This window comes from Urocitellus parryii, chromosome 8 (assembly GCF_045843805.1).
Source record: "Urocitellus parryii isolate mUroPar1 chromosome 8, mUroPar1.hap1, whole genome shotgun sequence".
NCBI lineage: Eukaryota > Metazoa > Chordata > Mammalia > Rodentia > Sciuridae > Urocitellus > Urocitellus parryii.
In genome coordinates this window covers 67,625,754-67,649,718 of record NC_135538.1, presented here as the reverse complement: position 1 = coordinate 67,649,718, position 23,965 = coordinate 67,625,754, and positions in this window count along the sequence as shown.

Sequence of the window (23,965 nt, the reverse complement as noted above, 5' to 3'; positions counted from 1 at the left end):
ATGTCACAGTCATCTTCTCTGGCTGTTAAGACATCTAAAGTCATGTTGGTTTTACAACCTTCCTTCCCAATTACAATTCTGAAGGGCGGTTAGTGACAAGTGTGCAGTGTTTTGTCAAGCTATTCAGTTTATACAGATGGAATACTGTTTTGCTCAACAAATCCATTACAAGTGCAAATATGTGACTAAATGGACAGGCGTTTGTTTTAGACGTGAGTGCAGCCAGTCACCAGGACGTTTTAAAGAGCATTTCCTGTAACTTTACTGAATGCAACTCAACATTCTAGGTTTCCTTCTAATGCCCATCTGCTCCTATTAACCCCTTTGTAAGTTGCATTATTTTCAGTGTGACCTTGAATCAACTAGCTCCCATAGGAACTCTCTTCAGAATACAACCATTTTATTTTGTTTTAAAGGCTATAATGGTTCTATATTTTATATAGAACTACTTCATTTTTTATCTCTAATTTCAAATGATACTTTGGAAATTACTTAGCTCTGGTATAAAAGTGTTGGTAAACAACCCTGCTAACAACCCATGAGAACAGGAATGATTTTACCTCTTTTAACGGAAAATAGCATGAATATAGTATGTTTTACCAGGTATCAGTCATGAAGGAAGGATGGTCAGATGAGTCATTTTAAAACCTTGATTCCATTATGCTGTCAACCAAATCAAGAGAGAGAAAGAGAAATGCAAAGGGGAAAGAAAATAAAAGGTTTGTTCTGTATTACAGAAAATGTATGGTAGGCTCCACCCGGACTGGTGCTGATGTCATAAATATCTTCCTACTGCGGGAATTGTCACCATCACAGTTCAGGTGATACACATATTTCCAGGTCTGCCTGAAAAATAAAAAATCACTTTGCAATATTTTGAAATCAAAACAAATCCATAATAAAAGATTTGAAAAAAAAAAAAAAAATATATATATATATATATATATATATATATATATATATATATATATATTTGCTTTTTTAAGTGATTTAGCCCATTTCATTCTGAGAAGAAGGTTCCCTATATCTTGAAGGAAACGTACGTAAGCTTGGAAGGACTTCGAGAGATGATATTAAAAAAAAAAAAAAAAACTTTAAAATGATCTTGCAGATGTTTCATCTTTAGACCATTTAAATGAAATATATTCCTTCTCCTAAATCCATGATCTGGTTAATTTTTCTTCGAATAATTATAATGCCAAAGATTTCTCAAACTGCTAAAAGCATTTTTCAACTGAGGTCTCATTTAAAAGATCTTTTTATTACTAAAATATATTTAATTGAATGATAAATATGAAAGTCATAATCATAATGCTTTTATACAGATTCTATAATTGTTAATTTTTTTCTAGCTTTCCATTTCTTTCTCCATCTCAACATTTTATATCTTCAGGAGCCATTGTGATGATGGAGCCCATACTGAGTCAGAGTGATGAATCACACTAACCTCAGAAAACCATGCCAAAGAATATGCTACTTCTCACAGGATGATGAGCAAGTGCAGTCATAGCCAAAATGGCCAGTCTTGCTCCAAAGCACAATTGCATAAATGCGCTACATTTATTTCTCCAGGAAGTTAACTGTGGAAAAATAATGTGTTAGTAAAGCAAAGCAAAACCATTGTGAAAAGAAAATAAATTGGAAAATGATGAAGATAACAGAACATTTATTATAATATGACAACAATATAAAACCCATCTGGGCAATCAGCCTCAGGAGAAGGTCTAAAACCCAAGCACTAGATTTCTTCATAGCTCATGGTCCTAAGGTATGTGTGTCATGGAGGTAACTTAGAATTTGTTTGTAATGTCATAGAACTGAATGTGGGCTATAAAAGTGCAGAAAACACAGTTGATTGAATTAGATTAAATACTTCCCAAATAAGCATATTTATGCATATATTTCTAAAAATAAAGCAAGCATCAAACCAAGAAAAATGTTTTCTGTTTTCCCTTGTCATGGGCTGGTTAGGATGAAATGTGCCTTGATTTAAATGTTTTGTCAATTTAAAAGAATAACAATGTTAAGAATATAGATTCCCAAACATTTCAATCCCCAAGAAAACTAAGAAAATAATTTTACTCTCCCCCCCCAAAAAAAAATAAGAAACTAAAATAAAGCAAAGAAAGAATGGAGAATAAAGAAGGAAAGGATAGTAAAACACAAGAAAAATAATACCTACAACTTATCTTAGGGTTGAGTTTAATTGCCTTTAAGATGCTTTCACACTGCCTCAGAACTGCTGTCAGATAGAACACAGGGAAAGGGCAAAGAAAATGTGGCCTTTAATACATTTCAGTTAGAGTTGTGAGTTCAAAGTTAAAAAAAAATGTGAAGGTGTTCAGAAACACATAAGAGATATACTAGTTATACAAGGAAGACTCATTAAGAAAAAAATATTGAAACAGTCTCAGTGCAGAAAGGACTTCACAGTAATAAGAAAGGGCAAACAAACCACATTTACTTTGCTGAATTTTGGTTATTTAAATAAAAAGAGTCAGGTGGTGGATAAATGCAGAACATGATCTGTTCAGGCATATCAGTAAGCACAGAATGTAAACAGGATCATTCTTCTGGACCTGAATTTATATGTCTAAAATGGAAAGAGAGAAAATTTTGTTTTTCCTAAATCTAAATGAGTTACATGCTGTTAATTAATGTGAGCAGGTGCCCTACAGTACCTAACTGCACAAAAATTAGTTTTAGAAAAACCACACAAACAACACCCGGAAACTCTGCATGTTCTGAATATATATGATGCATCTATTATTCACAAAACTGATATGAAGGAATAACCCATGACATAAGTGCTCTTCCACAAATGCCCAGTTCTTCTTTATTCCTCTCTTTGCAGGTGCAATTTCCTCCTTAAACTACTGTTTCTGAGATCCTCTACCTTCAAGAGAATGTTTCAACAAGATACAGAATTACACTCTGTAAAAAAAAAACATGGATGTTGCTGAGTTTGAAGAATAATGGAAATGCATAGAATTTTCTTCCTGAAATTAATGTTCCTTAGAAGCCAGCAATCATGCTCTATAGTACACCAACTTTGTTGAACTCCATATTATCTAATAGTATCTACAACTAATTTTTATATTAATGTATGCCTCTTCTTTGTAACTAATGCACAAGCTAACAACTTTCAACTCTGGCTTTCCATATTACTTTGGCAAGTCGTATTTTCAGCTTTCAAACACTTTTGAACAGTAACACGTTTATCTGTAGATTGGCAAAGGGGAATAAGAATGATGATATAAGTGGCATGAAACCAAATCTTCTTACTGAAGGCTAAATTTTTAGGCAGAGCTAACATAAACATTTCAGTTTCTCAAAATATCCTGCCAAAGAAAATGCAAAAAATAATAATTTTAAAAGGATGATGTTTTTAAATGTATACATATTAACACATATAATTTATAAAGTCTGAGTCAACTGGAAGCATTATAAGCCTATAGTTACATACAAATCATTGGGGAATATTTCATGAACCCTTATAAAGCACATTACAGTATAATTACCTTTATGGGTATTGCACTAGTTTGACAGTATCAATTTTTTTTTTAATTTATTCACTTTCCTAGGATCTGTTTCTAATTCCAATCACCTTTGGATATCTCTGATTTTTCTTCCAGCATCTCAATTTTGACCTAAAAAGGAACAGTAGCCATCATCTTTACAAGTTAAACCCACTTATCTTCCTGCAATTTTTTTTTTTTTTTTTGGTACAGGAGATTGAACTCAGGGGTATTCGACCAGTGAGCCACATCCCCAGCCCAATTTTGTATTTTATTTAAAGACACGGTCTAACTGGGTAAATTGCTGAGGCACGCTTTTTAAAAAATTAGTTAATTAATTTTAATTAGCTATATATGACAGCAGAATACATTTTGATTTATTGCACACAATTGCAGCACAAGTTTTTATTCTCTGGTTGTACATGATGCGATAGCACCACACTATATGTGCAGTCATACATGTACCTAGGATAATATTGTCCCTCACATTTCACTATCTTTCCTGCCCCCATACTCCCTCCCCTTCCCTCACTCCCCTTTGCCCAATCAAAGTTCCTCCATTTTTCCCATGACTTCCCCCATTATGGATCATCATTCATTATTAGAGAGATCATTTGAACTTTGTTTTTTGGGGGACTGGCTTACTTCACTTAGCATGGTATTCTTCAATTCCATCCATTTACCTGAAAATGCCATAATTTTATTCTCTTAATGCTGAGTAATATTCCATTGGGTACATATACCACAGTTTCTTTATGCATTTATCTACTGAGGGGCATCTAGATTGCTTCCACAGTTTAGCTATTGTGAATTGAGCTGCTATAAACATTGATTTGGCTGTGTTACATCAATGTTTCCTAATTCCAAACAACTCTGGATGTCTCTAACTGACTTCTCTGCCAGTATTGCAAATTTCACATAAGAAGGAATAGTAGCCATCATCTTTATATGTTAAACTAGCTTATCTTTCTGTAATATATGGTTTTAAGTTATTTGGGTATAGACTGAGGAGTGTGATATCTGGGTCAAATGGTGGTCCTATTCCAAGTTTTCTAAGGAATCTCCATACTTCTTTCCAGAGTGTTGCACCAATTTTCAGTCCCATCAGCAATATATGAGTGTGCCTTCCCCCCCACATGCTCACCAACACTTATTGTTGTTTTATTCTTGATAACTGCCATTCTGACTGGCATGAGATAAAATCTTGGAGTAGTTTTGATTTGCATTTCTCTAATTACTAGAGATGTTGAACATTTTTCATATGTTTGTTGATCAACTGTATATATTCTTCTGAGAAGTGTCTGTTCAGCTGCTTAGCCCATTTATTGTTTTGGTTGATTGACTTTTTTTTGATGTTAAGTTTTTTTGTGTTTTTTATATATCTTGAAAATTAGTGATCTGACGTGTGTGGCAAAAATTTGCTCCCAAAATATAGGCTCTCCCTTCACCTCATTGATTGTTTCTTTTGCTGAGAAGCTTTTTAGTTTGAATTTATCCCACTTATTAACTCTTGATTTTATTTCTTGTGTTTTAGAAGTCTTGTTAAGGAAGTTGGGGCCAAATCCGATGTGATAAAGATTTGTGCCTACTTTTTCCTTCTATGAGGCCACCGTCTGTGGCCTATGTCATAGGTCCTATAAATCAGCGATGAATCCGCTGAAAGAGAAATTAGGAAAAGTACCCCATTTACAATAGCCTCAGAAAAAAATAAAATTCTTGGGAATCAACTTAACAAAAGATGTAAAAAAAAAAAAAAAACACTGCAATGAGCACTACAGAACACTCACTTTGAGTTGAATTTTGTGCATGGTGAGAGATAGGGGTTTAGTTTCATTTTACTGCATATGGATTTCCAGTTCTCCCTGCACCAGTTGTTGAAAAGGCTACCTTTTCTCCAATGTAAGTTTTTAGTTTCCTTTTCTTATATGAGATAACTGTATTTATATGGGTTTGTCTCTGTGCCTTCTATTCTGTATCATTGGTCTACCTGTCTATTTTGGTGCCAATATCATGTCATTTTTGTTACTATAGTGTTGTAGTATAGTTTAAGATCTGGTATTGTGATGCCTCCTGCTTTACTCTTATTGCTAAGGTAAGAATTTCTTTGGCTATTCTGGGTTTCTTATTTTTCCAAATAAGTTTCATGATTGCTCTTTCTATTTCTATGAGGAATGGCATTGGGATTTTAATTGGAATCACATTGAATTTGTATAGCACTTTGGGTAGTATGGCCATTTGGACAATATTAATTTTGCCTCTCCAACAGTATGGAAGACCTTTCCATCTTCTAAGGTCTTATTCAATTTCTTTCTCTAGTCTTCTGTAGTTTTCATTGTAGATTTTTTTCATCTCTTTTGTTGATTCCTAAGTATTTTTTTGAGGCTATTGTGAATGGGGTACTTTTCCTACTTTCTCTTTCAGTGAATTAATCACTGATTTATAGAAATGCATTTGATTTATGGGTATTGATTTTATATCCTGCAACTTTGCTGAATTTATTTATTAATTCTAGAAGTTTTCTGGTGGAATTTTTTTGGATCCTCTAAGTACAGAATCACATCATCAGCAAATAATGATAGTGTGAGTTCTTCTTTTTCTATTGGTAGCCCTTTAATTTCTTTCTTTTGTTTAATTACTCTGGCTAGAGTTTCAAGGACTATGTTGAATAGAAGTGGTGAAAGAGGGCATCCTTGTCTTGTTCCAGTTTTTAGAGGGAATGCTTCCAAGTTTTCTCCATTTAAAATGATGTTGTCCTTGGGGTTTAGCATAGATAGCTTTTACAATGTTGAGGTATATTCCTACTATCCCTAGTTTTTCTAGTGTTTTGAATTTGAAAGTGTGCATCAATTGATATAATAGTATGATTCTTATCTTTAAGTCTACAGATGTGATGAACCTTACATCCCTACAATGAACCCCATTTGATCATGCTGCACTATTTTATAAATGTGTTTTATATGTAATTTGCGAAGATATTATTGAGAATTTTTGCATCAATGTTCATTGGGGATATTGATCTAAAATTTTCTTTCCTTGATGTGTCTCTGCCTGGTTTTGGTATAAGGATGATACTAGCTTCATAGGATGAGTTTGGAAGAGTTCCTTCCTTTTCTATTTCTTAGAATAATTTGGTATTAATTCTTCTTTGTAGGTATTATAGATATCATCTGTGAATCCATCTGGTCCCCAGCTTTTCTTGGTTTGTAGGCTTTTGATGTCATATTATTTTTTCTTGCTTGCGATTGATCTGTTTAAATTCTGTAGATCCTTTTGATTCAGTTTGGGTTGATCATATGTCTCTAGAAATTTGTTGGTATCTTTGAGGTTTTCTATTTTACTGGAGTATAAATTTTCAAAATAGTTTCTAATTGTCTTCTGTATGTCCATAGTGTCTGTTGTGATGTTTCCTTTTTCATCACAAATTTTTGTAATTTGTGCTTTCTCTCTCCTTCTTTTCATTAGGGTTGCTAAGGATTTATCAATTTCATGTATTTTTTCAAAGAACCAGCTTTTTGTTTTGTCAATTTTTTGGAATTGTTTCTTTTGTTTCAATTTTTTTAAAAAAATTCCTTATTTTAATTATTTCCTATCTTCTACTAATTTTGGTGTTGGTTTGTTCCTCTTTTTCTGGGCTTTGAGGTGTATTATCAGGTTGTTTATTTGTTGACTTTTTCTTCTTTTAATGAATGAACTCCATGCAATGAACTTTCCTCTTAGCACTGCCTTCATAGTGTCCCATAGATTTTAATAAGTTGTATCAGAGTTCTAATTTACCTCTAAGATTTTTTTTGTTATCTCCTCCCTGATGTCTTCTATTATTCATGCATTACTCAATACAGTATTATTTGATATCCAAGCATTAAAGTAGCTTCAATTTTTATTTTATCATTGATTTATAATTTCATTCCATTATGGTCACATATAATGCATGGTAGTATCTCTACTTTTTTGTATTTGCTAAGACTTGCTTTATGGCATAACATATGATCTGTTTTGAAGAAGGATCCATGTGGTTCTGAGAAGAAAGTGTATTTCATCATTGTTGGATGGAATATTCAATACATGTCTGTTAAGTCTAACTTATTGATTGCATTATTGAGTTTTATAGTTTTTTGTTTATTTTTTTGTTTGGAAGATCTATCCAGTAGTTTGAGATGCATATTAAAGTCACCCAGTGTTCTTGTGTTGTGATCTATTTTATTCTTCTAGTTGAGAAGGATTTGTTGGATATACATGGATGCCCATTGTTTGGGGCTCAGATATTTATGACTGCTATATCTTGTTGATGTATGGAATTCCTTAAAAAGTATGAAATGACCTTCTTTATACCTTTTCACTACCTTTGGCTTGAAGTCCAATTTATCTGATATGAGCACTGAAACCCCAGATTGTTTACATGGTCCATGTGAGTCATACATTTTTTTTTTCCACCCTTTTACTTTCAGACTATTGATGTCTTTTCCTGTGAGATGAGTTTCTTGAAGGCAGAATATTGTTGGGTATTAATCCAATCTGTCAATCAATGGATTTTAATTGATGAATTTAGGTCATTCATACTCAGGGTTTTTACTGAAAAATTATTTGTATTCCCAGTCATTTGGGTTTATTTTTTTGTTTTTAACTTAACTTGGTTTGCTACCTGTATTTGCTGTCTTATCAATTTGTTGGAGTGATCAATTTTTGCTTGTATTTGCTCACTTAGGTAACTCTTTAATTTGTACATAATTTTAATTATGTACATTCTAAACTTCTCTAACATTTCATCAACTACACTGTCCATGGGTTCTATTATTGTAGTACCTTGATCTGTTTGGGGCACTTTCTTCCCTAGTTTTTTCATGTTGTCTCTGTGTCCTCCTTTCTTGCAGTCCAAATCTGAGTTATTACAGTTTCTACAATGTAATCTTGTAGTGTCCCTGAAGATTACTTGTACCTGAACTTGGTGTTGGGCTTCTAGACCCTGGTCAATGTCCCATGATAATTGCTGTTGCAACTAAATATGGTGGTGGCAATAGTGGAGGTAATTCAAGATAGTAATGGGGGTGTCCCAATATAAACGCAACCACTTTCAGAGATGCCTGTTGGAGATGTAGCTGCCTCCAAGCCCTATATGTTGTCCCAAGGTGGAGGCTATTGCATGTGGAAGGCTCTGATGATGGTTGCAGTGTCCCAAGATGGAGGTGGGCTAGGTCTGGGCTCTGACATGGGTCTGCTGGAAAGTGGTGTGGTCCTGGGCTAAACCTTGGCCTTGGCTCCCACAGGATTTATCAGGGGTTGTTCTGGGACTAAGCTTGGCATAAGCTCTTTACATGGGTTGTGGGAGGGACAATCTCAGGCCTGAGCCTTGGCTGTTTCCTGGACCTGCAAGTCAGTGTGGTGGTCCTGGGGTCTGGGCACTGGCATGGGTCTGTCAGTATTCAGGGTGGTCCTGAGCCAGGGCCTGGTCTCCTGAGGCTGGCTTTGAACTCACAATCCTCCTGTCTATGCCTCTCAAGCCTCTGTGATTACAGGCATATGCCACCATGCCTGACTATGTTTTTATTAAATGAGGAGACTTTTTCCTTTTTCTGTCAACTTGAATGTGTTTTTCTTTTTCTTTTCTTTTCTCTTTTCTTTAAGGCAATCATTGCTTAATCTTCTAGTATTATCTTGGTGGCTTTTCTGAAATGTTCTTGCTTGTTTCAATTCCCAAAGTCTTTTTCTAATAAGAATAAGCTCAATTACCATGGGGGTATATCTAAAACCTCTTTCTATTCTGAGTTATGAATGACTATACAATGTTCAATAAATATTCAAATATCTTCTAAGCCCCTTCTATGAGACTGTATTGATCTGACTGTTGAGTAAGAAATGTTGACATATCTCTGAAGCTTGATTTCTAGTGGAAAAAACAAACAAGCAATGAATCTTTCAGTCATTGAGTTAATCAAAGACAATTGGATAAATATTTACTATGACAACAAAAGATGGTGGTAAAAGCCTTGGAAGTGGTGAGAGACAGCCTTCTGAGAGGGTAGACAGTAACCTGAACAATAACAAAAAGGTAAAAAAAATAGGCAACAGCCAAACCAAAAGCATAAAGTAGAATGTTATAAACAAAGAAAGAGCATTCATGAACATTCTTCAATATGAGAAATTGAAAGGCTTTGTGTAGTCAGGATGCAAAGAAAGCAGAGAGCTCCAAATACAGAAGGAGAGGCTGCAAAGAACTGAAACACTGAGTCTTATTGGCTAGAGAAAGGAGTGGTATTTTATTACAAATAGGAGAGCAGCCCAATTAAGAGCTATAGGGAAAGAAATATCTCATTTATGTTTACAATTATCCAGGCTGATATGTGATGTGAGAACAAGTCTAAAGTCAAACACAAAACAGATAGACCAAACTATGCAACCATACTGTGCTCTCCTGTGTACTGGCCTGAAGTGCTCCATGTTCTCTTATCTCTGCCTAATAAAATTAAACTCACTGTTCATAAGTAGAAAAATTACTTGGCCATTAAGCTCTAATAAAATAAAATCACACTGTTGTTTATATTTTAAGCATAATATCTAGTGCCCCCTATGTAAATATTTTATTTATGTCCAGATTTCTTAACACAAATAATTCTATGAAGAAATATATTGATAAAAATAATCTTGCTTCTGTATCTTTGATTTTTCTCCCTGAATTGTGGAAGTATGACAGAGTTGGGACACATATTGAAAGTGTCTTGTCAACAGGTTCCAAATCTGTCCATTTACCTCTCCAGTGTCCTGAGTTGCAGTGCTTGTGACAGTCAACACCTCAACTGAGTGAATGAAAGAGGGACACATTTTACCCATCAACATATATTTTACCTATTAATGTGCTCCATCTCTTCTTTTAGATGACCTAGAATATAAATTGAATATTTCCTATAGTATCCTGAAGATATGCTATATAAAACTCAAGCCCTCCCCACTAGCTTCCCCATAAATTTACTGCAACCTCTGATTTTCCTAGCTCAGCTTCTTCAACATTGTTTTCTCTGGAAGAAAACCTTCCAGATGTATGTTGGGTGCTCTAGATCCTTTAACATAATGCAAGGTACTGGCCTTGAAATTAACTGACAAGACTTCAAATCTATCCTTTGCCCCTTTCTACCTAAGTCACTTTGCTTAAATGATTAAATCTCCCAAGGTACAGCTTTCTTGTCTCTGAACATAGAGATGACATCCACTTCAAAGCACTCTTTTGAGGATGTGTAGAAAAAGCTCTAAATGATATGCCTGGCTTATCAGAAGATCTTAATAAAAAGCTCCTGTTATTATTATTGTTATTATATTATCAGTGATGAATACAAAGATGGTTTGGGGCAGAAGGAAGGCATAGAAGTATTTTCATTGAATTGCTTAAACCACATGTCAGAGATATTAAAAATCACTGCACATTTTAAAATAATCTAGTTTTACATAAAATGAAAAACAATTATTAGTGCACATATGAAAATTTTTTTATAATATTTATTTTGTAGTTGATCATTTTAAAAGACTCTAATAGAGTTCAAAGCAAGATAATAACTAGAAAACATTTCAAAATGACTTTTTAATATCAAGATAGGCTAATTCTCATGTAGCTAAAATAATATGAATGTATAAATTTCAATTAAAACTATAAAGTATTACAAATTAAGACAATGGGGAAAAGCTATTATAATTCAGTTTTCACTATATAGCATATAATATTTTCAAAAAGCTATGTTGGCAGCTGAATAAGGTGAAAATCATACCCTTCAACAGCTTGCACTAATTTCTGTTTCTATTTTCTCCCCTCAGGGGAGATGTACTTTCTACAACCTTGAAAGCATTTTTGCTTTTCCTTAGCAAACAGGAAATCTATATCTTTTTTTAAAAATTAAAACAAAGTAGAATTTAGATGGTTAATTTCATACATAATAATTTTTCAACACACTAGTGTTTTTTTTCTTTCTGCTTTGCAATAAACCCACCTATAATAAGGAAGAAGTGGATTAGGCTAAACTAATTGTAACATGAGTGATAAAGACAATTACAAAGGAAAGCAGTTACCATTTTTTTGTACTCTAAAGTGGAATTAAAGAGTAGTGTTTTCCATTTTTCAATGGAATTAATATTGATAGAAAACAAACTATATTTAATTTTCCTGGATAAATGCCCCCAGTGTTTCTTCATGCTCTTCCTCATTTTCTTGGGTATGTGTCTGATGACTATTTACTTACAGTCATATACAAAGAGCCATTCCTACAAATAAGCACTTCAGCTGTGCCTGCTTCACCACCTTCCTTTTGCACTACCAGCCTTGCAGCTGCTCCATTGGAGTAATAATGGAAAAAGAAAAATTCTGAACAAAAAATTGTTGTCAAATGTATTTAACATGGAAAGGCATTTTCCTGTAAGCCACAAAAATCAAGAATAACTTAGATAAACTTATTTCAAGACAAGCCACCAAACTGAGCTAGTGTGTATTCATAGTAATATCACTGATATGAAAACATCTGACATTCAATTTGAATGATTGGCATGCTTTGATATGATGCTAAATTTTTAAAACTTGGGAATTTCTTGGTGTAAGAAACCTCTCAGTTAAAAATAAAAATACAGCCAGTGTGGTGGCGTGCACCTGCAATCCCAGCAGCTCGGGAGGCTGAGGCAGGAAGATCTCAAGTTCAAAGCCAGCCTCAGCAACAAGGAAGCACTAAGAACTTAGTGAGACCCTATCTCTAAATAAAACACAAAAAGGGGGGTTACTAGGGAATATGGCTCAGGGGTCGAGAGCCCCTGAGTTCAATCCCTGGTACCTTCTGCCTCCTCAAAAAAAGAGGAAAAGAAAAATGTGTCTATGAGGATTACTTTTTTTTTTTTAACCATTCACACATATTTTATGTGTTTCCAATTAGACCATATTCTTTGTTAAACATAGCTGAGATCACTGAACAAAGAAAAATTAGAAAGGTTTAACACAGAGAAGAGTAGCAGGTAAGTTTAGTTATTTTGAACACTGAATAAAAAGAGAAAAAGGAAGACACAGAATGAATTTCACAGAATATAACTTGGGCAACTACATGCTACAGAGTACTGAAAAAAAGTGAGAGAGGAATTCAGGAAAATAATAATAAAAATAACAGAGGCCAGTGACTCCTACTTGTCACATCTTCAAGTTCAGTCACATCTCTAGGGAAAAGGGAGAAAGCATTCTTTTCTTATCAGAAGGCATACGGCATAGGCCTCTACCATCAGGATGCAGAACCTGGCATATGTGGCTTCACTCAATATAAAGAGTAGGTTACCTTTGGGTTAGCCTGAGGCACAGCCACCCAATTGTTCTTACATTTAAGAGAAAAATGTGTCCCTACCTCCAGACAATTTAAGAATCATAGTTTTTGTAATGATATAATAATATAGTAAAATTATTTATAATCTGTTATTTGTATTATTTTAACTGTTATATATGTATACATTATATATGTGAATAACATATATACTATATATGTACTTATGATTTTAACATATTTATTAAGGACTTGTAAAGAAAAATATAAATCAAAAGTAGAGGTTTATCTCTGTGGAAAACAAGAAAAAGGAATTCTGCCTCCTCATTTCCCTTTAACTATTTACATTAGAAAATTTATAAATACTTTCTCCCCTCTTTAGAATGCATATGCATTGTTTTAGAGATTGTATAGGCATTCATTTCTTTCTCAGGAACCTGGGAACCTCTTTGAAACCTCAACACATCAAGGGAGATGGCATCCCTAACTCTCAGCTTAACTGGGAAGGTAAGTTCTTAATTTCTGTGGGCTCTTTGTTCTGAGCTGCAAAACTCCCCCCTACCTACCATAAAAGAAATTTGTTTTTCCTCTGGATCAAACCAAATAAAACACACATGGTTACCTAAATTACCAGGTAAATTTGGAATGGATTATGTGTGACAAATATTACTGTCTAGTCCTCTTATTTGAGGATTACTTATTGTTCATTTTGAAAAATGTATGTAATGGGTTGTTTTTGCTTAGTTATGTAAGGGGTGTAGATTTCTTTCTGTCCTTAAAGATTGCCTGTGATTCCAGTTTAAAGCTTTTTAAAAAATAAAAGTCAGTTTATTTTCTCTCTACTATCTTTGAGAAGACAATTTCTAAGTTAAGACAAGATTTGATTTTAAGCTTAATTCCCCAACAAACTCAAATTTTTGTTATTATATACTGTCACATATGTTGTGTATTTCCATAATAGTTGAAGTTGTTTATGGGCATATGTAGTTTAAAATATTAACATAATAATGCAAAGTTTAAAAAAGAAGGTCCACTCAAAATACCAAGGAAGATTTTTATACTGAATAAGTGCATTTTATAAAGTCTAAAAAATTAAAGTTGCACTTCCTTATGGGCAAATAACAAGGAAAACTTGATCACTTGTGAGAGTGATACTGTCTGAGACAATAAGAAGTCAATTGCTCAGCAAATGTGAAAAAAATTGACAAAGGATTCTGAGATGCACATCTCTTGAATATTATAAAAGCCTACATACACAGTGATCCTGTAGAAAATAAATTTGATATCCATCCTATGGTATAAAGAATTGCTTGCAGTTGTTTTTATAGTAGCCATTAATTCAATTCAAGAACATGATTTCAAAATTAAATGTAATAAAAAGCAATACAATTGAATAATGAGTTTGAAATCTATACTCTTTGATGGTCCAACATTCTATGGACAAAGTTTTGAATTTTGAAAACACTGAATTACTTTGCATTCATTCATCTTGAATGTTGTTTCTTCCAAGATGCCCAAAGCTTCTCTCAAGTTTATGTTCTCTAGCAATCACTTAGTTGCAGGCTTTTTGTATTGATGCTCAAAAGCAGATATACATACCTTAAAAATAAATAGATATAAGATAAGTTTTTTAATGAAAATGATGACCAAATTAATGCTCACATTCAAGTAGATGAACTGAGAAAGTATTTATGATATAGCCAAGCTATTCCATTTTAGAAACACAACAAAAAGTATGAAAATCTTTGTGATGCAAAAGTAAATTAATAAGACAAACCTTGTACTCTGATACATGCCTATAATATCACCTACTCAGGAGTCTGAGGCAGGAGGAGTGCCAAGTTTGAGGCCAGCCTCTATAACTTAGAGAGACCCTGTCTCAAAACGAAAAGTGAAAAGGACAGGGAGTTTAATTCAGTGGTAGAACACCCCTGGGATGTATCCCCAATACTGGGGGGGGGAGACTTTAATGAATTCTTAAAAAAAAAAAAACTGAGTAAAATATAACCAACTTCTTTAAAATGCATAGATGAGTTTTCAAGAAGCAAAACTCTAGGGGCTCCAAATTAGAAGAAACACCAAAACATTGAGCAAGCAATTGGTGCTACAGCCACCCTGAGGTGTATGTTTCTCAGGACCAGTGTGATTTCTGTTTCAATAACATGTGCAAAGAGGAGAGGTGGTTATGGACTCAAATGAAATGGGAGTTACTACCATTGTCATCAGATAAAGCGGAAATACTTGAAAGGCTTTCCCAGCATTGAAGGGATGGCTTAGAAAAAGTTGGCTTACAATGTTTCTCTTATTTCAATTTCATACCCATACCAGCCATTCTCTAGGTGAACTCATCATCCAAAAAGCAACAGGAAATGACACTGAGGGCAACTGTACCACTGACAAGTAGAGTTGTTTTCTAATCCTTTCTTCCCACAAACATCTGGAATTCCCCATCTATTTGATTATTATTTTTGTTTTTAAATGTCACTAAGTTAAAACAGTAGGCTAATCTTTTCAACCTGCATCAAACTTACCCACATCATGAAGTAATATGGTTTCTTCTTGTTTCTTTAGACCTAAGGACTCAGCCCTCCTGTGTGTGTTTGTGTGTGTGTGTGTGTGTATGTGTGTGTGTGTGTGTTTCTATTTGTGTAAAACATGATAAAGATGACATTTTCCTACTTCAAATTTTAGATCACTGAAGTGTGAAAACCTTTGCTATTTTTTTTGTAATAAAACAAAGCACTTCTAATTGAGTGAAAAGTAAGATGCTAAATAGGAGACACAAAGAAATGAAAGATATACATTCATTTAATTTATTGTTAACAGAATCCCTATCAATATGTAATGTCTGAAGACCTTAACTGAGAACATACATTTCTTTACTCTGGAGAACTATAATAAAATAAATTTGGGTGTCTAATGTCAAGCATCCTTCTGAATATTTTTATATTTCTACATGTTTCTAAAGTCCTCTTTCAGATAGTTTAATTTTTTCAAAAGATAGAGTCTAACTAGAGGTACTTTCAGAAGAATTTTTTATGGTTTTAGGCTGACTTTCATTGGCCAGAACTCATGCCTTAAGTTAAACAGCAAAGACTCTAATAACATTCTAGATATTCTTATGAGGGAGGGAAATGCAAAATTGACAGTCTTGGTGGTAAGTTGGGACTTTTTAAAAAGAAATTTTGAAACAAATATAAACTTATTTGAAGTTAGTGAGCTCAAGCATGTTATTGCCATTAAGTTAAAAAATTGATTTGTTCTATTTTAATTACTTGAGTAAATCATGTATACCTTTTATTTTTCAAGCTTGATGAAAGATGGCAGTGTTTCATATATGATCTCCTAATTGTCTTTAAGAATGCTTATTTGTTAAAGAGAAGAAATAACAAATAACTTGGAACACAAAGCTAGTATCTAAAAAAGCTTTCAGATATGAAGAAAGCTGTGGGAGGCCATCCTCGAACATGTTTTGAGTTACCTCCCTGGCTGGGTGAGAGGCACTTAGGCACAGCTGTGTCAGAGCTTTCCCCACCCTTCTCCAGGTTTGAGGGCTTGTCTGTGTGGAGGTGTGTCTGGCCACTACCCCAATGACCCAATCATGGCCCCTGACCTTGGGATGCTGCTCCCCTTAATCTTCATTGGATGGGATTTTCCCCAGAATTTTTAGTTCTCCAATAAAAGTCCACTCCCTGGCGTGTTCTCTCTCTCCTCTCCTCTCCTCTCCTCTCCTCTCCTCTCCTCTCCTCTCCTCTCCTCTCCTCTCCTCTCCTCTCCTCTCCTCTCCTCTCCTCTCCTCTCCTCTCCTCTCCTCTCCTCTCCTCTCCTCTCCTCTCCTCTCCTCTCCTCTCCTCTCCTCTCCTCTCCTCTCCTCTCCTCTCCTCTCCTCTCCTCTCCTCTCCTCTCCTCTCCTCTCCTCTCCTCTCCTCTCCTCTCCTCTCCTCTCCTCTCCTCTCCTCTCCTCTCCTCTCCTCTCCTCTCCTCTCCTCTCCTCTCCTCTCCTCTCCTCTCCTCTCCTCTCCTCTCCTCTCCTCTCTCTCTCTCTCTCTCTCTCTCTCTCTCTCTCTCTCTCTCTCTCTCTCTCCTCTTCAGTAAACCTCGCTACCACAATAGGTGGCTGGAGGCTGGAGCTAGGAGGAGCCATCCTGGGGCTGGTTTAAAGGTAATTAGAGTCTTGTCTCTTTAATTAAAAACTCCCTAGCAGATTTTCATGTCTCAAACCTTCTTTCATGTAGCCCGGTCACAGGCTAAACAAAGTCTCAGTGCATATTGAAGGTGGGGGAGAGCCAGACCTTAGCAGACTAAAACAAGAAAAATGATGAAAGAAAGTTGTGTGACTCTATAAATATTATCAGGCTTATGAAGGCTGTTATAAAGTACAATAATATTAAAAATTCTACAAATTTAACTAAAAGTTAGTAATTGTTATTTATTCCTATATTAGATACAAAATTTTAAAATGAGATTTGTAAATATATGTGTACCATCCTTAATTTTTATTAAGGTTTATATCACCCACTTAGGGAACCCATAATTATCATACAATGAGCCAAACCACGAATACACCAATTGTACATGCCAAGAACTACTAAACATGAAAAATACTCAACACCACCATAATCACCAGGAAAAAATATTTTTTCTTTTCATTTTGATAGTTCTTTAAATTGCATCAAATAAACAGAAAAAAACTAAACAAACTATTAAAATAATTATTTCAAGAGATCAATGGGATAACCTTTTACAAATTATTGGTAGAGATGAGAATTACTTTTAGCAAAGTATTTTGGCAGGCATAACTATTTACACCTAAATCTCACAACATGAATTTTTAATCATATTATTTTCTGAAGCGTTTTCCTTAAGAGCATGACAGATTGATAAAGATAGATAGATGTAACTTTGTTTGTGTATAGGTGGATGAATTGATGTAAACAGTAACATAATCTCAATGCAGATTCCTTTTATGCTTTGGGTGCTACCTCATGTTCTGAGCTAATAAGAGTTAGTTAGCAAAGCAGACACTACCACATACTTTTGCTCAATAAGTACCAAGCCACCATAAACAATGTTGTCCACAGTGTTCTACATTAATGTATCCTGGATTGCATATTATCTAAAATTTGTGATATTTACTTTATTATGGCCTTTCTGATATTTAATTTCTTTTTTTCCAATATTGGTTGATAAAACAGTAAAAACAGTACAAGAAACTCCACAAAGAACATGTATAAATCTATAAATGTTCAAGTTATTTAAGCTAGATTAAGTGTGATATCTTCCCAGAGAGGGAGGAAGAAGCTGAAGGTATAAATTACCAAGCAACTAGGTTTGTGAGAATTCTCTGACTTTTTTTAAATTAATTTTTTAAAATTTATATATGACAGTGTAACTTGAAGCACAGCCTGGGAGAACTGATTGGCAATTATCTGAATGGAAGGCAGGAGACTTCTCTAAAGAACGTGAAACGTAAGACAAGATATCAAGAGACAGTCTCCATGGGATCTGTTCTCTAAGAACACATATAACTCTTATCCAGATAAAGCCCCATAGCTAAAAACACATCTCATTGAGCTACACTGCAGTATTCATATATATTTTAGTCTTTAAAATACACTTTTAAAAAATATTTAAATACAGCTACATTCACTCACTACCCTAAAAATATTCAATATCTACATGCAAAAATGTTCATTCAAAAATTATTCATAATAGTATTTAATAATTTTTAAAATAGATATTCACCAATATATAGAATTGAATAAAATAATAATGTACATATGATCAGTAATTATAATGTGTTTGGGAAAACAAATACTACATAAGGTAATATAAACAATGCATATTGGGTAAAAATCAAAGTAGGTTATGAATACTATGTATTTATTATTTTTATTGTGTCAGTACTTTATACACTTGAAAAATTATATTCTCATGGACAGAGTAAAATCAGAAAACTTTTTGGTAAACATTTCCAATAGATGGAATTATTATTAATTTTATAGTATTTAACTTATTCTGAAATTACACGTACTTATCATGATAATCATCAATCCATTGAGAAGAAAGCAACAAAATCATTATAACTGTTTGATTAATGATATTAGTGGTAAATTTATCAAGAGATTTATTTGGATTATTCTGAAATTCATTTTAATAAGGTATGTTTATGTCTAGAATATTAATGTTTTCTAGAATATGTTCATTGCAATATATTTAAAGCTATGTATCAATAGAGTGCTCAGTATCCAAACTTCAAGTTCTGTATTTACTACATTTTGCCAAATATTTATTCTAAATGTGATTTGCTTTTTGAAAGCTGAAATGTTAAATTTATAAAATAATCACAAGAAAGACAAATAGAGGTCAAATTTGGTGACACTTAGCATTTCTTGATAATTCTTAAGAGATTATCTTATAAATGGCCTTGAAAATGCACAGTTTCTTAAATAGCTAATAACTTTCAGTATTTCTTACCTCTCATTTGAACGGAGTAGAATTCCTACTACCCTTCAATGCAAGGATTATTAAAAATTGTGAAGGTATTTGAGGACAAAGATTTATTCCCTTTGTCTCTCAGCCACATCCTGAAGATATCTGACCACTTTACCTACAAACACTTATCTCTTATGCCTGAAATTCTCAAAAGAGGAATGGTATTATATTTACTGTGACCCTATTGCCCTATAAATTTGCCCTTTATTTCTTCTGTTCATAAGAGAGTACATTCACAAGTAGTAGCAACAGTGGTTGCGATGTAGTGGTAATGATGACTTTAATTTTTTTTAAAAAATGACTTTTAAGTTTAAAAAATATCAAACATTTAAAAAACTATAATGTTTTAAAATAGGGTGCTATACATAATGATTCTCTCAATCTCATGAGTGGGTAGGAAACAATTGTATTTCCCATCATCTTTGACTAATGTTAATCAATTTCTTACCTTAACCCTTTCAATTTTTCCCCAAATAAATATCATTTTCAAGCATGTAATTTTTTTATTACAAGCAAAATGAATGGAACTTGGTTTTCTGCCAAATAATTTGCTTTCTGTTTATTTACTAAGCCTCCCTCTCTTCTTATCTTTTTCTACATTCTACCATTTCTACCTCAGGATAAAAAAAAATGACATCTGGATAAATTGACGTCACTTCATGTGGCAAAGTTCTTTAAATTGCCCTAAGCAACCATAGTAATAACAACAATAAAAACTCCCAAATAATTGCAAATTACATAGAATCTGTAATAAGTACAATTAAACACAATTCTCAGTGACCATTGGGTCACTTTCTTTTCAGTAAGTAACATTAATGCCGGAGGGATGACTGGAATTCATTTAACATAATCAAGGAGCTCTAACATAGATCACACTTAGAAAATGCACTTGAACAGAGCCTCAATTGGGGTTAGACAGGGCAAAGACATACCCCATGCCCTTCTCCTGAATACTTGTACAGAGCAGAAAGAACTCAAATTGCTTTCCCTGAGAGTTTGGCAAAGACCAAGGCTCTTGCTGTGTTTTTCTATTATTCTGGAATAATTCATTAGCAAACATTATAACTTGGCAGTATCACAGATATGCATTAGAATAAAATTATTCTTCCTTTTTTTCCCTTCTATTTCATAAGTAAAATACATTTACTCAGTAACTCTTACAAAAGGAAACTGTCACTTTTTAAAAATAATGTGTTTGTTATTCACCAAGTTTAATAAGATTTAGTTAGAATTAACTAAATGCTCTCCAAAGCCAGGTATATAAGAAAATATAAGGGCTTTTACCTGTAAATAGTAATTTTTATTATACTTGTTATGTGTTAGGCACTATTCAAAGTATGTAAAATATGTTAATTAACTTAGTGTGAATAATATCATCACCCTTATTTTATACATTAAAAAATTCGAAACCACACGGGGTGCACTGGCGCAGGCTTCTAATCCCAGCAGCTCTGGGAAGCTCAGGCAGGAGGATTCTGCGTTCAAAGCCAGTCTCAGCAATAGCGAGGTGCTGAGCAACTCAGTGAGACCCTGTCTCTAAATGAAATACAAAAAGTTGATCTGGGGTTATGGCTCAGTGGTTGAGTCCCCCTGAGTTCAATCCCTGATAACCCTGGCCAAAAAAATTAGGAAACAAAGAAGTTATGCAATACAAGGTCCCACAGTGAATAACAGCACAGAAGGTTTTTAAATCTAGGCATTCAAAGTCCATGATCTTAACCCTTTCGAGCATTAATATATGTGCATGTGTTTAAGAGAGAAGCAACATCATCTCTATTCTTCTGTGTGTATGCATTGATGAAGATTCAAGTACAAATAGTAGAATCTGAGGCTACTTTGTATAGTACACATGTGGGTATTTAAATATAAGTACCTTGAAATTAAGTAAAATTTGAAATTTAAAATCTTGATTACACTCACCACCTTTCAAGTTTTTGTTAACTACATGTGGCTTGAGGGACAATTACAAAGAATAATTTTTATTAATATTGCTGTTTGTTCTAAACAATAGAAAATGATTTTATACTGAAGTGTTGGCAGTTAAAAATTGAGGGAAACTGATGATTTGGAATATAGTTTGATGATAGAGTTCAAATACACCTATGTAACACCCATTGTTAAAACTAAATGTAGAAAGAATTCTTCTTAAATGATTAGATTTGTTGCATCTAATAGTTAATTATTAAAAAGAAAATTCAATCATACCCTTGACTCAAGAATACATACGAAGTTAACAGGAGTAGAAAGATGTTAATTTAAAACATCAAAGAATTTTAAGTACTAAAGAGACTTTGTAGCTCACTTGGTCCAGTCATCTGGATTTGAAGCCAATATACTTTGAGTGACTTGCCCAAGAATTACATTGTCAAGTACAGAAATTGAGAGCAGAAAATAGCTCTCCTAAGTCCCTTTCAATGCTATTTCAATAATATACTTTCAGCTTTATGAGTTATGTGATCTGGTTCCTCATTACAATCAACTCTGACACATAGACAACTTCAGTTCTGTATTTCCAGCACCAATGCCACCTAATGTTTATTACCTAATGAATGCCCCCCCAAATTAGCTTTCTAAATATTTCAGATTAAGAGATGGGAGAAGGAAGAAACAACTAAACGTTTTATTGTAAATTTTGTGTCTGCATTGAGTTTATAGTGGATGACAAAAAAATTGGTGGTGAAATATTAATTTGGGAGATATATATATATATATATATATATATATATATATATATATATTGGCTTGAGGGACAATTATAAAGAATATTTTTATCAATATTACTGTTTGTTCTAAGCAATAGAAAATAATTTCATACTGAAGTTTTGGCAGTTAAAATTGAGAAAAACTGATGGATATTTTGTATTTTATTTTTCTGTATTTGAAACCAATATACTTTGAATGACTTGACCAAGCATTATATTGTCAAGTACAGAAATTGAGAACTGAAAATAGTCAGCTCTCCTAAGTCCTATTCAATGCTATTTCAATAATATACCAACATCTCGTTAATTCATTCATTTTTACATATTTTAGTGAAAAATATAGTTTTTAAAATATATATAAGATTAACATATGACAACAATATCACAAGGTCATTCAAAGCAAAATAGAAGGATATTAGTGTTAATAACCCTTTATAACATATCTTTATAGCAATGTAATTCACATAATCATGCAATTTACCTTTGTAAAGTATACATTTATGAATTTGGTCTATTTGTAAAATTCTGCAGCCACACCATAATCAGTTTGAGAAGGCTTTCATCACCACACAAAAACTATCCCATATTTATTACAAATTATTCTCTCTTGTGTGTGTGAGGGCGGGTACTAGGGATTGAATCCAGGAGCACTATACCACTGAGCTACCCCCAGCCCTTTTTTATTTTTTATTTTGACACAAGGTCTTGCTAAGTTGCCCAGGCTGCCTTCTGAATTTTTGATCTTGCTGTCTCAGCCTTCAGAATTGCTGGGATTACAGATGAGCCCCACTGCACCCAGCACAATTGGTTCTTAAGGTCCAGGGCTGGGGCAAATACACTGAGAGATGCAGTCTCCTTTCTTCAGCTTTTACTAGAGACAATTAGATGTCTGATTCTAAATCTTAACAACTAAGTGAACTTAATCAGAAAGCCTAGACAGATCATTCTTCATTCCCTCCTCCCTTCCCATTCTTTAGACAAGTAATCTACTTTCTTTACTATGAGTGTCTCTTTTAAGAATATTCATATAAGTGAAATCATGCAATATCTTATGTGTTTTGAATGGTTTCTATCACTTAATATTTTCAAGCTCCATCTCATCATTCCACATATTGGCACTACATTGTTTTTTATTGCCAAATTTTATGACTGTATCATACAATTTCATTGATATTATCTGTATACACTTTATGTTATTTATTATTCATCAATTAATAAACTTTCATATTACTTCTAATTTTCATTATTATATATTCATTTTTTGCTTGGCAACATACCTATGAGCACAACCATTGACTTATGTTAAAATTCAGCTTACCTTTGGAGAAATAGCCATATTATTTCTGAAGGCAATAACATTATTATACACTGTCACTAGAGGTGTCTGTGAGTTTATTTCTTCTCTTCATTTTACTGATTTTAATCATCCTAGTGAGGTGAGAAGCTTTATAACATTGTAGTTTTGATTATGGATTTGATTTATTGAAGGCCAATTGTACTGAACAATTTTTCATATATTGATCACTCTGTTTTGTTTCAACATTAATTGAAATCCATTCCCTTACTCATTATTGGATGTGACCAAACACAGAACTATATTATTTTAATTTTATATTCTATAAGTTTCTTGACTGTGAATAGAGTAGTCAATAAAAATTTGAATAGGTAACAATAAAAGATAATGTGTAAAACTGCTCATTGTTAGCTATTGTTCCAAGGCATTTGTATTAATAATGATGTTCATTACCTGAAATATGTCTCCTTGGGCCCACAGCAAAGAAGCAGGTGCTAAGAGATCCAGAGACCTATGCTCTGTAGAGATCAGCTGATCTGGAAAAATGAGAAGAAGAAGAAAAAAAAAACTAGTCCGACTTTTATCATTTTACTAATAACAGCAAGACTGCAAATCATAAAGTATGTATTAATAAAATAAAATGCAAGTTCTAAGATTAGTGATTCATCACATGATGACTTGTAGCTGAGG